We start from the raw sequence: 16,678 nt of genomic DNA, 5'->3' as shown, positions 1-16,678 counted from the left end.
GAAAACGATGCCTAAGGAATAAAAGAAATAAGAAAAAGAAAGCATCCACTTTTTTTCCACTTCTGGAAAAAAAGATATAATCTTACTTTTTCTTCTGGACAAATCTGACACTGAGAGCTCTTTGGTTGGCCCAGTCTCCCTGAAGCCAGTTTGATTTTGTCCTCCTTCCCCCTCCACAGGTGTGCACACATGCACAGCACACCTGGGATCACGTGGGTGAAACATACATTACCTCATTAACATAGAAGCATTTGCCCCATAGGCTCCATTACAGCATATCTTCTTTACCACAAGCCTCTTCCGCTGGTGCCAGAAAGACTGCAGCTGAGTCCACACCCTGCCAATAGCCATAAAGATTCTCTTATCTCCCAGGACAGGACACCAGGAAACTATTACCTTTGTCTCTACCTTTCCCAAGCTTAGTCATTATCTCTCAAGTTCTCACACATATACAATAATCATTGCAACCTGGATTAGAACACCTGCTGGCTTTGTATGTACAGAGGCATAATAAATTTTAAGCTCTCCCCCAACTTTTAGACTCCTTGAAGGGTTTAATTTTTAGCGTGTCTCTTATAGGCAAGAGAATGTTGGATTTTGGTTTTCTTTTTTGACTTTGCTCAAAGCCTATTTTTTTATAGACGAACTTAGTCATTTCACATTAAACATTGTAGTGAAGCAAGGATGTATCTTCCAATACACTGAAAGTGGATTGTTACTGCTCTGGTTATTTGCTTTTTAAAAAGTGAATAAATGGTTTCTATAGTAGGATTTCAACTCTATCTGTTTTTGAATTATGTGAGAAAATAACTTTTAATCCACTTTTCCTAAAATTTAGCACTTTAAAAAAGTATTTCTGCCTTTACTTTCTATGCTAAAAAATTTTTAAATTACCTTTGAAAAAGAGGGAAAGCATATTCTATAAGAAGCTCTGCACCAGGCTTGAGTCCTGGCTCCCTCAGAAATTTTTTTTTTTTACTTTTCAGCTATGGGACAATCTAAAAGTGATTTTTAACTCATCAATTTATAATGTTCTCTGCCTTATCTGGAACAGGTCGCTTAAGAACATAACCCCTACCCTTGGTCTAACAGTATCTCTTCATCTCCTTCCAGAAGATTCCAGGATCTGTGTTTGTACTACATTACATGATCCTGCTTCACCCGACTATAGCCAACTGGACCAGAGGTACCCAGCTGAACCAAACTTGGCCAATCCGATTCTTTCTCCTGGGAGTTTAGAAAATGAACCCAAAGAGAATTGAGTTCGTCTCAGTGGCCACAACTGAAGTATGGAAGTCCAGATCTGTGAGTCAGCTACATTTTGCCTATTATGTGCCCCCAAAGAACAGAGAAGGTGTGTTTGCCGGGAACAAGAGAGAGACAGGGACCTACCTGGAAGCAAACAGAAGAATCTCACTTTTTCTTTTTCTCCATCACTGTGTTCCATCAGCCATCTGTGTATCCTTAGTTTCCTTTTATTCCTTGAAAGACTTTGAGTTCTCATCTTTATAACAGAGAAACCTAACCAACACTACAGCATACAAAATCTACTCTTTAACATTAAAATAATTAACATGTAGGGCGCCTGGTTGGCTCAGTCGGTTGAACAGCTGACTCTTGGTTGTGATCTCAGAGTTGTGAGATTAAGCACCTCATCAGGCTTTATACTCATCATGGAGGCTGCTGGAGATTTTCTCTCTCCCTCTGCCCCACCCCCCTCCTCTCCCGCTAAAAATAAACTTAAAAACCTTTAAAAAATAATAATAATAGGGGCACCTGAGTGGGACAGTCACATAAGTGTCTGCCTTCCACTCAGGTCATGATCCTGGAGTCCCAGGATGGAGCCCCGCATGGGGCACCCTGCTCAGTGAAGAGTCTGCTTCTCCTTCTCCCTCTGCTCCTCTCCCTCGCAACTTGTGTTCTCTCTCTCTCTCTCTCTCTCTTTCTCTCTCAAGTAAATAAATAAAATCTTTAAAAATAATAATAATAATAATTAACATGGATTGGGGAGTGTTTCTCTCTGCAGCGCCCATGAAGGAGTTAACTATTAATCACTTAGGGGTTCTCCTACTTGGTCTTCACATTAACTATAAAAATACTCTGTTTTCATGGGAAATATAGTTATCTTGATTTCCCTAGCCACCAGAGAAGTACTTTTTGTAACATGTTTATGTAATATAAAAATGTAGAAATTTAGAAAGTTTTCCTTCTCCATCTGTTCTCACCCTCTAGAAGCAACACTGAGGTTCATAGCTTGCCACGTGTTCTTATCTAATGTTTATGCAAATATGTGTTGTGAGTTTCTTTTACGAAAGTAGCATACTGTTGTATATATTGCTATGCAACTTTTTTTTTTCACTTAAAAAATATAACATAAACATCCTGCTAGCCATTTTCTTATCCCCGTAGGTCATTTTTTGGACTTTCTCTCTGTCCTACTCCGTGTCCCAGCAGGCTGACCCTTATGGATGGTTTCACTCAGCCTCCTTCGCCAGATGTTTCTGACTGGGGCCAGCCAATGGGAGGGACTAGCAAGAGATCAGAGCATAGGAGGGAAGAAGTCAAAGTGTTCTTTGCCTGCTTTCACCAGTCGCAGCTCTGTCTCTTGCAGGAGATTCATCCCTTTTTGTCTAGAGTTCCATTGGTGGCCCTGCCTCTATCGTTCCAAATGTCACTGGGCTCCTGTTCTGTCCTCTCCCCTGTACCCGAAGCCCTAGGGAGGGTAATGGCTTTCCACTATTACTAGTCTGTAGGAATTTCCCATCTCTTCTTTGTCGGCCTAACACTGCTCAGCCTCTGTCAGTAACCCCTTTCTTGAAATTTCTTCATTTGAGGGGCACTTGGGTGGCTCAGTTGGTTAAGTGTCTGCCTTCAGTTTAGAAGACCAAATCCCCAGGTCCCGGGATTGAGACCCACATTGAACTCCCTGCTCAGCGGGAAGTCTGCTGCCCCCTCTCCATCTGCCTCTCTCTCTCTCTTTCAAATAAATAAGTAAATGAAATCTTTTTTTAGAAAAATCTCTTCAGTGTCTGCCTTTGGCTCAGGTTATGATCCCAGAGTCCTGGGATCGAGCTCCACGTCAGGCTCCCTGTTCACTGGAAATCCTGCTTCTCCTTCACTCTCTGCCTACCGCTCTGCCTATTTGTGCTCTCTCTCTGTCAAATAAATAAACAAAATTTTTTTTAAAAGGTTTTTTTTTTTTTTTTTCATTTTAAAAGGGGTGCCTGAGTGGCTCAGAGGGTTAAGCTTCTGCCTTCAGCTCGAGTCATGATCTCAGGGTCCTGGGATCGAGCCCCTCATTGGGCTCTCTGCTCAGCAGGGAGCCTTCTTACCCCCCACCCCACTTTCCTCTCTGCCTACTTGTGAGCTCTCTTTTTCTCTGTCAAATAAATAAATAAATAAATAAAATCTTATTTTAAAAATCTCTTTATTTGAACCACCTGGGAGTGAGGTCTTTTTCCTCCCCGGACCTTCTTTTTTTTTTTTTTTTTTTAAGATTTTATTTATTTATCTGACAGACAGAGATCACAAGTAGGCAGAGAGGCAGGCAGAGAGAGAGGGGGAAGCAGGCTCCCTGCTGAGCAGCGAGCCCGATGCAGGGCTCAATCCCAGGACCCTGGAATCATGACCTGAGTCAAAGGTAGAGGCTTTAACCTACTGAGCCACCCAAACGCCCAGGACCTTCTTATATACATATATTTTTGTCCAAGGTGATATATGTAGCTGTCACTCAATTTATGGGCAGGTCATGATTTACTTACCCATTCCTTTACTGGTGGCCATTTATCATATCTTCAATTGAATTGTTTATTACAAATCATGGTACAGTGACTATTCTTGGATGTGGTCATGTGTATGTTTGTATACAGGTGAGTATTTCTGTAGGAGAGATTCCTAAAAGTGAAATTGCTGGAAAAAAAGACATACATATTTTGAATTTGATAAATATTTTTTCTCCCTCCTGGGCAGAGAGTCAAAGTCAACAACTTCCTTTCCCTGGAACGTACGTACAATGAGCAACAAACAAGCTACAGCAACAATAAACAAGAAAGGAAGGCCCCAGTAAAACATGCCCGTTTAGACCATTAATCCAAGAGAAATCATGAATATTTTTAAACCTAAAAATAAAGTAAGTCTTTATAAAGGAGTTTCTGAATCCTACAGCTATTCAGACAATGTAATCCTTCAATCAGCTTTATTTCAAGGAAAGAGAACAATTTCTGACTGTTTGAACTAATCTGACCAGAAAAAGTTCCAGGAGTCCCTAAGTGTATTAGATTAAGCACATGATTAAGAATAAAATCCAAAGAGCATTCTGATGGTAAGTTGCAGAGGACATTCACATCCTGCACAACTTCTGTTTGGGGCCCAGACCCCAAGATGTCTGTTATCATGTTCTAGGTTTAAGCTTGCAAGTTTTAATATCTCAGAAGTAGAAATAAATTCAAGGAGGCAAGACAGATGTCCACTGTGCACTGAGTGTAGTAAATTAAAAATAATCTAAATTCCATCATCTAGGGAAATGGTTGAACTACGTATGATATGTCCACGCTTTGGAAACTTGTGCCCTAATTTTAAAATGCACCTTCTTGCTTATGAGTGAAACTGAGCACGTTTCATATGTTTGGGGTTTTTCCCTTTTCTGTATCCTTTTATGTGAATTTTCTGCTCATATCCTTTGCCCACGTTTCTATTGGATTGCCTTTTCTCTTATCCACATATAGAAGGTTCACAGTGATTTGGGTACTAATTCTTGATCTATATATGGGAAATGTTTACTTTCATCCAGTTGTTTGTCTTTTAATTATACTCATGGTGTTTGTTGTCCTGACATCAGGTGACCCAATTATCAATCTATCAATATGGCTTTTTACTTTCTGTGTCTTCTAATAATAGATTAGATTATTAGATAATCTAATTATTCTAATAATAGATTAGATTAGAAGAAAAATAGATTATTATTCTTCTAATAATATGTATGTATGGTAAGAAGTAGAAAGTTAATATCAAAAGGAAGGCAAATTACCCCAACACCTAGCCTAGAAGACCCAGTGAATGTCTTCTTGCCTTTCGTGGACTCTGGTCAGACCCATCTCTAGAACAGTCACTTAAACAAGGTGATAGGATAGGCAGATTGGCTGAAGTCCATCAAGGCAGCAGCTAGAGCTGATGATGCTGTCAGTCTCTCTCAACGAACTTCAGTGAGGCGGAAGGAATGAGCAGTGATAGCCAAAATACACTTTGGGAGACTGTTCCTAGAGAAAATGCAATAAATGTTGGGGGAAAAAAAAAAAACAGATGTCTACTGCATGGCCTTATGACTTACTAAGTCTCCATATTTCTATTAATTTATTTGCTTGGTCCTACATCAATATCACATTATTTAAATTACCAAGGTTTCTGACATGCTTGATAGCAGCTCATCATATCAGATTGCAAGAAAGCTCTCAAAGGGACCCAGGAGGCAATTCTGGCCAAGATGAGATAATTTGGGCTTCACTAATAATTTGCAATAGATGAAACTCATCAACTATATTTAAAACTATGAGTATAAGGGCGCCTGGGTGGCTCAGTGGGTTGGAGCTTCTGCCTTCAGCTCGGGTCATGATCCCAGGGTCCTGGGATCGAGCCCCGCATCGGGCTCTCTGCTGAGCGGGGAGCTTGCTTCCTCTTCTCTCTCTCTCTGCCTGCTTCTCTGCCTACTTGTGATCTCTGTCTGTCAAATAAATAAATAAAATCTTAAAAAAAAAAAAAAGAGCCCAAAACAGGGGCACCTGGCTGACTCAGTCAGTAAAACCCACGACTCTTTTAAACTCAGGATCTTGAGTTCAAGGCCCACATTGAACATGGAGCCTACTTATAACAAACAAACAAAAACCCAAACCAAAACAACAACAACAAAAAACTCAACTAACCAGTTCACTTCTTAAGTATGGAAGAAAAATAATTCAGTATCTTGAAAGCTGATAAATTAAGCTTTTTCTGCCTTTCCTGTATGTGTTGAGTATAAGGAAGTTCTAGAAAAGTCAGGAGATGGTTGCATAACTCTGTGAATGTACTAAAAAACATTTAATCCCACGCTTCAAATACATGAACTGCATGGTACATGAATTATATCTCAATAAAGTAATTCAAAAAACTAAAAGAAAGGTTACCTGTGGGGGAAGACAAGGGGTTGAGATGGGGCTGGGACACATAAAAGAATTTCTGGGGTGGCTAACAAGGTTCTATTTCTTGACTCGGGTGGTGGTTACAAAGATGTTCTCTTTATAGTGATTTGTTTTGTGTTGTTTTCTAATCTGTTTTGTTTTTCAGTAAAAAGTTAAGCAAAACAAATCATTTATGTTTAAAGTGTGGATGAGAAGAGGGAGTGTAGAGTGAGTTCTTCAGTGTGCTTCTCTAAGCCCTGAGTCTGCTCCCTTGACTGATATCAATGCAGGATTGGCTCTAGCTGAAGATTGTGGGGTGTTCTGGGAAGAGGGGTGACGTTTGCTGTTGCTCGGTGGACCAACAACCACCACAAGATGGTCTGTAGTGAACGTGTGCACCACAAAGGGACCATGAATTGCCTCAGAACTGGGCTTCAGCCCTCCCCTGGAGAACCTTCTAGCTGTGGTCTTGTTGCCTGAAACATGAGTCTAGGTTCTAGTCTCTGAGGTTTTTTTGGAGATGATGGTGTGGGCAACAATTTTTGGAAGATTTCATAGTTTTCTTGTCTGGGAGAAGTTTTTATTCAACTAAAAAGCAACTGTAGAAAGGACAAGTACGGCGGGCGTCTGGCTGGCTCAGCTGGAAGAGTGCGTGACTACTGCCCTCAGGGTTGTGAGTTTGAGCCCCAGGTAGAGTTTACTAAAAAAAAACAAAACAAAACAAAAAAACTTTAAAAAGGGACAAATAGTGTATTATTCCACTTCTATAAGGTAGGTAGACTACACAAATTTACATAAAGAGAAAGTAGAAGAGTGGTTACCAGGGGTTGGGAAGAGAGGGAAAGAAGGAGTTTTTGCCTCACAGAGGCAGAGCTTCCACTGGGGATGATGTGAAAGTTCCGGAAATCAGTGGTGGTGATGGTTGCACAGCATTGTGAAAGTAGTTAATGCCACTGAACTGCACACCTAAAAATGATTCAAATGGTAAATTGTAGGTGTATTTTACAGGTAAAAACAAATACCAGAAAACAGAACAGAAAGCAATTGCAGAGGCAGGAGGGAAGCTCACTCAACAACTTAAACTAAATGCAGGAAAATGTAAAACTTTTGAAGAGATTAGCCATATTAAGAAATTCAGATGGTGTGGAGTTATCCTCACAAAATGCCCACCTTTATAAAGAGCCATGGGAAGCAGCAAATCTGGAGGCTGCTTATGAAGAGCCACACAGGTCCAGTTCTGGATTCCGTGGTGAAACAAATTTGATGGAAAAGAACGGATAAAGAGAAATCTGAGAAATTGGCTGCTGGTATCACAGGGAGGATAAAAGCACCAAAACATAAACCAAACTCCCTGCAACCACTCAGACTTTTCCCTCTGGCAGAGTCATCTCCAATACAGTTCTGAACTACAGGGACAGTTTCATCTGAGAACAGATCTTTTCATGTCTCTCCAGTCAGTCTCTCATTTGTTCACAGACTTTGTTCTTCTGCCCTGTAGTAGGATTCTCCAGAGAAACAGAACCAATAAGATATACACAGAGAGAAAGATTTATTTGAAAGAACTGGCTCACACAATTGTGGGGCAGGCAAGTCTGAACTTCTTGCAGGCTGGCTGGCAAGAAATTCAGGGAAAAGTTGATGTTGCAATTTTGAGTGTGAAATCGACAGGCTGGAAAGTCAGGCTGGAGTAGACAGTACAATCTGGAAGCAGATTTGCCTCTGTGAAAAACTTCAGTCTTTGCTTTTGAGGCCTTCAACTGATTGGACCAGGCCCACCCACATGGTGGAGAGTACTCTGTTTCATTCAGAATCTATTGATATAAAGGTAAATCACCTCTGAGAAAATAACCTTCAGGGTACCTGGGTGGCTCAGTCAGTTAAGCATCTGTCTTCAGCTCAGGTCATGATTCCTGGACAAGCCCCACTTCTGGCTCCCTGCTCAGTGGGAGACTGCTTCTCCCTCTCCCTCTCCACTCTCCCTGCTTGTGCTCTCTCTCTCTCTTGCTCAAATAAATAAATAAAATTTATTTATTTTTTAAATATCTTAAATATTTTTAAATATATTTTTTAAAAATTAAAAAATAAAAAAACAACCTTCATAGCAACATCTAGACTGGTGGTTGACTAAACAACTGGGCACCACAGCCTAGCAAACTGACAACAGAATTAATTATCACATGCCTCATTGGCTAATTCACAGCCCTCCATTGCCAGTGTGTCCAGGGGACCTCTTCTCCCTCCTGTATATCCAGAAAGCCCGTATGGACCCCCTCAAAATCCTTTCTACCAATCCCTTTTTTCCTAGCCTACCACATCCTTCAGAAGCAATGAGAAATACCCATTCACCAAAACATTTGCCTGGTTTTATTCTCTTGTGTACTATTTCACTCCACCATCCCTGTATCTTGATGTGGTGGGTTCTCCTCAGAGTTGATTCAGCTTTCAATCACACCTACTGCTGAACTTTTTATTTTTATTTCTTTTTTTTTTTTTAAGAGAGAAAGAGATAAAATGGGGGAGGGGCAGGGGGAGAGGGAGAGAGAATCTCAAGCAGGCTCATGCCCAACGTTGAGCCCAATGCAAGGCTCAGTCTCACAACCTTGAGATCATGACCTGAACCAAAATCAAGAGTCCGATGCTTAATTGACTGAGCCACCTAGGTGCCCCTGAACTAGAGACTTTAAAAAAAAAGTCTCTGTTTAAAACTCATTTTGAATTTTTGCCCATTTTTAGTTTAGGAAATTACTATTACTTAAGTGATTACATTTTTATTGAAATGAAAGATTTACTGAATTCTGATTCTTATGATAGGGTTTCAGATAAAGTTGACTTAAACATTTTTTAAAGCTGCTGGTTTGCTGTTGTTTTCTCAGTTCCCAGTACAGTGCCTGGTAGGTAACTGGAGCTCATTAAACACTTAGTAAATGAATCTGTTGATGTGGTAAACTAGTTAACAATTTTAATTTAGATGATTCTTACATTGTATGGTAAATTTTAATTAGTCATGATGCATTATTCTTTCAGAACACATCTAAATTAGATTTGCTTGTTGAGTGAGTGATTGATTCTTCTGTGCTCCTATATGGGACTGAGTCTGTTTCTTCTGTTGTGTTGTCCTTGTCATCAGGATTATAAAATGAGTCACATAGCTTTCCATTTGATTCTGTGCTCTGAAAAGGCTTGGATAGGATGAGAATTATCTGTTCTTTGCCTGGGAGAATTCATTGTAAAACACAGACCACATTTAGACCATGGACCTCTTTAGTGGGTATTCCTTTGACAGTCATTTCAATTTCTTTTGTGGTTGTTGGTGTATTTTGGATTTTTTACTTATTGTGGATTCAATTTTTGACATTTAAGTTATCTGCAATAATTGTCCATCTCATTAAACATATTGGCACACAAATTACACATGGTATTCTCTAGTAACTCTGAAAAATCTCTATAATATGTCTCTTTCTATCCCAAAGTCAAGTTTATCTTTTCTTTTTTGATTAAACTTTCTAAAAGTTTATCTAATTGCTTGCTCCCCACCCCCCAAAAAACCTAACTTCATTTTCTGTTTTCATTAATTTTAGGGTTGCCAGAGTTAGCAAATAAAAAGGTAAAAAAAAAAAAAAAAAAAGATGGAGGCTGCTGGCTGGCTCAGTTGTTGAAACATGTGACTTGAAGTCGGGGCTGTAAACTCGAGTCCCAGGCTGAGTGTAGGGATTACTTTAAAAAAAAAAAAAGTCAGATGTATATTCCCGAGTTTCCCATTTTATCTACAGTATTTCCTTTCTTTTACTCTCTTTGGGTTTGTTACTTTTCTAGCTCCTTGGGTTAATATTCTAGTCACTTATTTTCTTTCTTGTTTTCTAAAAAAGTACATTTAAAATTACAGATTTCCAGGGACCTGGCTGGCTCAGTTTGGTGGTGGAGAATGTGACTCTTGATCTTGAGGTCATGAGTTTGAGACCCACACTGGGTAGAAAGACAACTTAAAATAAATAATTAAATTTTAAAAATTAATTAATTAAACTACAGATTTCCTTCTTTGGTTCCATTCCATGGGTCTTACTTAATATATAGTATTCTTTTTTGTTCAATTCTAAATAATGTTACTTCTATTTGGACTTTCCCTTTAATCCAAGAGTTATTGAAATGTCTCTTTGTAGTCTTAATTTTTAAGTGTATAGATTTGAGGATAGTTCTTTTTATTCTCAGTTTCTAATTTTATTACATTGTAGTCACTGCATGAGGCCTGAAATTTATTGAGCTTTTCTTTATAGTCAAGGATCTGCTTCCCAAATCTTTTGGTATCATGTTACATATAGAAAACTATATTTGCACATCTCCTGAGGGCAAAAGGAATTTAGAGCCCCAGATTAGGATGCTGGTAGGAGTCAGGCTATAATCCCCAAACCTCTGGCCCTTGGTATACAGGACCCACATACTATAGAGGTTGGAAAACAGTCCTACCACATGCTCAATTTTTGTACATGTTTTATGTGAATTAAAGAAAATTGTATTTCTCTACCTGTTGGATATATATACACAACATATATGGGATTTATATGTTTCAATATCTTTGATTAAGATTTTGGGACGCCTGGGTGGCTCAGTTGGTTAAGCAGCTGCCTTCAGCTCAGGTCATGATCCCAGGGTCCTGGGATCGAGTCCCACATCGGGCTCCTTGCTCGGCAGGGAGCCTGCATCTCCCTCTGTCTCTGCCTGCCTCTGTCTCTGTGCTCGCTCGCTCTCTCTCCCTCTGTCTCTGACAAATAAATAAAATCTTTAAAAAAAAAATTAAGGGGCGCCTGGGTGGCTCAGTGGTTTAAAGCCTCTGCTTTCAGCTCAGGTCATGATCCCAGAGTCCTGGGATCAAGTCCCGCATCGGGCTCTCTCCTTGGTGGGGAGCCTGCTTCACTTCCTCTCTCTCTGCCTGCCTCTGCCTACTTGTGATCTCTCTCTGTCAAATAAATAAAATCTTTAAAGCAGGAGATAAAATTCCTATGTGAAAAACATCAAAAAAAATTAAGATTTTAATTGTTTGATGCAAATGTTCTCTAGTTACTTCTTTTGATTTGTTGTTTCTTAGTGATGACATCCTCCTCTTTTTCCTGCAGTGGTAAACACTGTCCTGCATCTGGTGCTTATCATTCCATGCATTTCGTTAGGTTTTATCTACTTCATATGTATCCTGAATCAATACATAGTATTTTTTTGGTTGTTTCCAATTTTATATAAATTATATCTTACTGAATGTATTTTCTTTTGACAATTTGCTTTTTTCATTCAATATTACATTGGTGAAAGTCATCACCATGCTGAATGTGAAGCTCAAGTTTAATCATAATCTCATCAGATTGATTTGTAGTAATCTTTTTATAAACAGAATCCAAGTTAATTGACTTTCTCTGCTTGACTTATTTCACTCAGCATAATCTCCTCCAGTCCCATCCAAGTTGATGCAAAAGCTGGGCATTCGTCCTTTCTGATGGCTGCATAATATTCCAGTGTGTATATGGACCACATCTTCTTTATTCATTTGCCTGTTGAAGGGCATCTTAGCTCTTTCCGCATTTTGGCTATTGTGGACATTGTTGCTATGAACATTGGGTTGCATATGGGCCTTCTTTTCACTTATTTGTGGAACGTAAAGAATAGCATGGAGGACGTTAGGAGAAGGAAGGGGGAAATGAACAGGGAGAAATCAGAGAGGGAGATGAACCATGAGAGACTATGGACACCCGGAAACAAACTGAGGGTTTCAGAGGGGAGGAGGTGGGGGATGGGTGAGCCAGGTGGTGGGTATTAAGGAGGGTGGATTGCATGGAGAACTGGGTGTTATACACAAACAATGAATCACAGAACACTACATCAAAAACTAATGATGTATTCTATTGGGACTAACATAAAAAAAACAATTAAAAAGAGAAAGAGAAAGAAAAGAACCCAAGTTAACTACTCATTTTTCTAATACATTTTCTAATGCATGCTTCCAATTTTTCTATTTTAACAATAGAATTTTCTACTTTAACAATTGCTCTGAATATTTTCTTCTGAGTCTTGTTGACTTCCTGTAGCAAGACTTTCTCTAGAGTGAATGTCTCAGAGTGGAATCCTATGGCTATGTTATGTGCATTTGTAACTATTCCAGACATGACCAAATTGTTTTCCGAAGTGGACAAACCAGTTATCTTCCCTTAGTGGTACAGAATAGGTCCTATGGCTCTATGCCCTCAACAATTGGTATCATACTTAAATTTATTTTTGCCGAGATGGCTTAAAAATTGCATCACATTATTGTTTTGTTTTTTTTCTTTTTTTTCACATTATTGTTTTATTTGCATTTTATGAATCTTAATATTAGATTCACCATCCTACTTGTCTTTTGATTTTCCTTTTTAATACAGTGCTGTTGATGAGAGATCTGATGTTGGTTTGAGTCTCCCTCCTTTACAGGCCTTCTATTTGTTTTGTCTGGAAGATTTTAAGCTTCTTTCCTTATCTCTTCTATTCATAAATTTCATACTATTTGTAGGCGCTTTCAATCAAGCCTTCTTTCCGGACTTATTTAAATGCTCTGCCTCTCTTCCCTACTCTATATTTTTTCTTTTCTTTTTTTTTTTTAAAGATTTATTTATTTATTTGAGAGAAGGGGAGAGAAAGAGAGATAACAGGAGGAAGGGGCAGAGGAAGAGAGAGTATTCCGAAGCAGACTCCCCAGTGAGCATTGAGCCTGATGCAGAGCTCTATCCCAGGACTCTGAGATCATGATCTGAGCTGAAATCAAAAGTTAGCCACTTAAAAAAAATAATAAATAAATAAATAAATAAAGTCAGCCACTTAACCGACTGAGCTACCCAGGTGCCCCTGGAACTCTTATTAGATAAAAATTAGAATTCTGGATCTTTCACTAATCTTAATTATAGAGGATTTCATAGCTCTGTTTTCCAGCTTGTTAATTTGTTTTTCAGCAAACTTGATTTAGCCGTTTTATTATTTCAACAAGTTCCATAATCTCCAGTTTATTCATACTTAAGTGTATGAAACCTTCACATTTCTTTCACAACACAAATCATAACCTATTGTAAAGTCCTAATCCTCTTGCTCTACTAACTCCATTTTCTCAGAAATTGTGACCATCTGTTGTTGCCTTTCTTCCATCTCTTTCACGGTGGCCTTTCAAGTTTGTCATTCTTCATTTTTTTGCTCATCTCTATAGAAGACATCCCCTGTTAGGTCTACATTCTATTACTTATCTTAACCTTATCCTTATCTAACCTTATCCTTTTGAGGAAGGATAGAAGGTATCACTGGTTATACCTTGGTAGAGAGTGTTCTGGTGCAGGTTCTCCTCATTCTTCCCAGATACCACTAGACCCTGAAGGTGGGGTCTTTCCTTACTTTCTTACTCTCACCCTCCTCGCCATTTTTCTTTCCATGGGCGAGAGATACTGCCATCTGGCTGAAGGGGTGGTGAGGAAGGATCAAACCATCTAGATATTCCTTCTCTGGTATCTGAATTGGTCAATTTATTTGAACTTTGAACATTTCCCTGCTGATAGCATCTATCCCTTTGGGGCAATGAGCATTCAGGGTGTCCTTCCTATATTTTACAGCAAAAAAAATCACTGTTCTAGTTTTAGCTATGGTAGACTTTCTTCACCTGGTCCTATGACATGCAGACATTTTTGTCATAATTGCTGGTCCCTGGAAAGTTTCCCCTCTTGTTTTCCATGCAGTTTGATTTTCTTCATCTACCTTTTCCATTCCTTACAGAATTTGGAGCTGGAAGAGAAGGTTGCATCATTTTTATTCAATCCATTATCTTTGAGTTCACCCTTTTACCATGCTTGAATTATACACGAGAGAAATAATTCAAGAAATTGTAAATAGGAACCAAAATATCACCTTTCCTGATAAAAAGCCACTGGAGAATGTAGTTTAGCACGAAAGGCAAATGAGCCTCCTAATACTGAACCACCCAATTGTACAGATATAACCAGCCAAACCCAACATCCCCAAGTGCACCTGTGTAGCCCTGCCCTGGAAAAGGCAGATGTTGTGTTTTCTTGGGCTGACTGGCTCCCAGAGAGGAAGAAAAATGAAACAAGCCAATCGTGTCCGATTTATTATTCCAGATTCACCCATCAGATTACATCGCCTTCTCCAAAGACACAAAAGATCTACTAAGTCAGGTTCCCTCAAGTATGGAAAGTGTATTCATTTCCTGTGGCCACTGCAACAAATTACAATGTGGTTACTTAAAACAGCACAACTTTACTCTCTAGTAGTTCTGGAGGTCGGAAGTCCAAAATCCATTTTCAGGTAAAGTCAAGGTGCTGGCAGGGTTTGTTGTTGTTGTTGTTGTTGTTGTTGTGCTGGCAGGGTTTGTTGTTGTTGTTGTTGTTGGGCTTTTTTGTCATTTGTGGCTGCCTGTGCTTCTTTGCTTGTGTCTCCTTCCTCCATTGCCAATGATCATCAGTTGCATCTCTGGTTGTCATCGCATCACCTTCCTCTCTGACTCTTACTTCTCTTGTGTCCCTCTTATAAGGACCTTTGTGATCACATCAGGCCAACCAGATAATCCAGGATAACCTCCCTACCTCAGGATCTTAACTTACTCACATCTGTAAAGTCTCTGATATACAGTAACATATTCACAGGTTCTGGGGTTTAGGACATGGACATGTTTGGGGAACCACTCAGCCTATGACAGAAGGTAATATCAAAAGTTGGGAGAATTATTCTCCCACTAATAGTCCCTTGATTTTTTGGTTCTCTTAAACCACTGGTGTAGACATTAAATCTCTGTCAACCAGAGGTGTATCTGACATCCTTAAGAGAGGGTCCCAGCATTAAGAGAGGGTCCCAGCAGCCTATCAGAACAGTCTTGCTCCATCTTCAAGAGGCCACCCTTCCCTCTTATCCCGCCAACTTGGTGCCCTCCCAGGAGCAGTGATGGGGAAGAGATTTCACTCACAAAAGGTTCCAAAATAGTTCCCTATAATGCATTAATTAAATAGTTCAATGCCATTTTGTATCCAAGGTTGAAATTTTCATTTTCCTATCACCTGTTTTTATCATGCCTGTCCGTGTTGTCGGCAGAGGAAATCAGAGGATCATATGACAAAACTACGTGATTCCAATATTAATATGCACAACAAAACCCCAATGACAAAATGCCAATAATGTTGAAGGGAAAAGATTTGTTAACATTAACTTCTTCTCTTCCTTTGATCAAATGGTTAGAGAGAAAATAAGGTCCAAGGAATGAAATCCAAATCATGAGACATGAAAGTTCAAAGAAAGTAAGGTTCAAAATAAAATTATCTTGTTTTTGTGGGTTAAAATTCAAAAAAATTAAGGTCCAAAATTCATCTTCCCCAATTTTTTATTCCGCTCTGTCTCAGTTGAAGGGGATTTCAATGTCAGGGTTGAGTCAAGGATCTTTAGTAACTACAGCTTAAGCCAGATCTCACTGGAATGGCAGCAGCTCCTACAAGACCCCTAAATTAGAAAACAACAGTTACACCAGCAAGTCTGTAATGTACTCTTTCCTAGAGTCTACAGATTTAGTAGAAGATGCAAATTGATCATATAGCACCAGCTCTACACATACCATAGCCAGAAAAGACAATTTTTTCATAAGTATCTCAAGCAAAATAGCCAGCATCAGCATTTTGGGTTGCCAAAGACTATCACAAAGATAGCAGCCTCACCAAGAAGCCAGTTGATTGAGACCAAGAATCCAGAACATGTGCACTGTGAATTAAAACCCAGTTAGGAGAAATCTACTAGCTACAGGTTAATTTCTGCACAATGGCACCTTGCACTTACCAGAACCAGGACGCCCCACCTCTGGAAAGGCACTTGGGGTGGGGGGGTGCCTTCTTGCAAAGGCAGAAATGTGCAGTAGAAACACCTTCAGTCATTCGACCTTATTGGTGGAGCTGTTCTTTCCCACCCAGCTGGTCAGAACCCTTTCATTTCCATGGCCATTTTGACCTTTAGGTGCCTGCGCCATAGCGTTGCAGTGAAGATGAATTCCGTCCAGTAACAGAGCTCCCACAATAACCAGGAAGCGTTTTTCTTCTTGTGCTTCAGGGGCTTTTTCCACCACCCCTTTCTAGTGGAATTGCTTAGGCCTAAGAAAATCATCACCTGGGGAGGATTTCTCCATCATATTTAAATAACTGGCGTCTAGCAACTTGAGGACAAGTAGAGGGAGGGATTCTTGAGCCACATCAATGCAAACTTAGTCCATCCACTTTTGCCCTTGAAGATAGTTCAAAGCAACATAAAAAAGGAATTAAAATTGGGACTGTTTGTTCACATTACCCTCCCAGACCTAGTACTAGCACATTGAAAACTCATCTCTCACCCATGCTCTCTGGTCCAAAGAGAACCCAGCTGCCCCCACTGTTTAAAAAGAGCAAATACTTTTCTACTCCTTTAATATCTAAAAGGGCAGTATATGAAAAGACTTTCTCTCTCCCTATAATTGAATCCTTGCCTCGGCTTGAACTGCTTATTAAGGT

At 39.5% G+C, this 16,678-nt stretch overlaps 1 long non-coding RNA gene across 2 annotated transcripts in view; it reads right to left on the bottom strand.

Moving 5' to 3' along the window:
- Window positions 1-3,451: 3,451 nt before the first annotated feature.
- The window catches only part of LOC132019500 (uncharacterized), a 39,088-nt gene continuing 25,861 nt past the window's right edge, over window positions 3,452-16,678 (bottom strand). The window contains exons 3-4 of one of the 2 annotated variants that reach the window (XR_009404792.1): window positions 15,978-16,415; window positions 3,452-3,909 (exon numbers count right to left, since the gene is read on the bottom strand). This is a non-coding gene — a long non-coding RNA (uncharacterized LOC132019500). Of the gene's footprint in view, window positions 3,910-14,238; window positions 15,648-15,977; window positions 16,416-16,678 lie in introns of those variants that run through there. The other variant, XR_009404791.1, reaches the window with a different exon arrangement.

This window comes from Mustela nigripes, chromosome 6 (assembly GCF_022355385.1).
Source record: "Mustela nigripes isolate SB6536 chromosome 6, MUSNIG.SB6536, whole genome shotgun sequence".
NCBI classification, from domain to species: Eukaryota; Metazoa; Chordata; class Mammalia; order Carnivora; family Mustelidae; genus Mustela; species Mustela nigripes.
The sequence above is the reverse complement of the archived record's forward strand: the minus strand, read 5'-3'. Positions and strand labels throughout refer to the sequence as shown.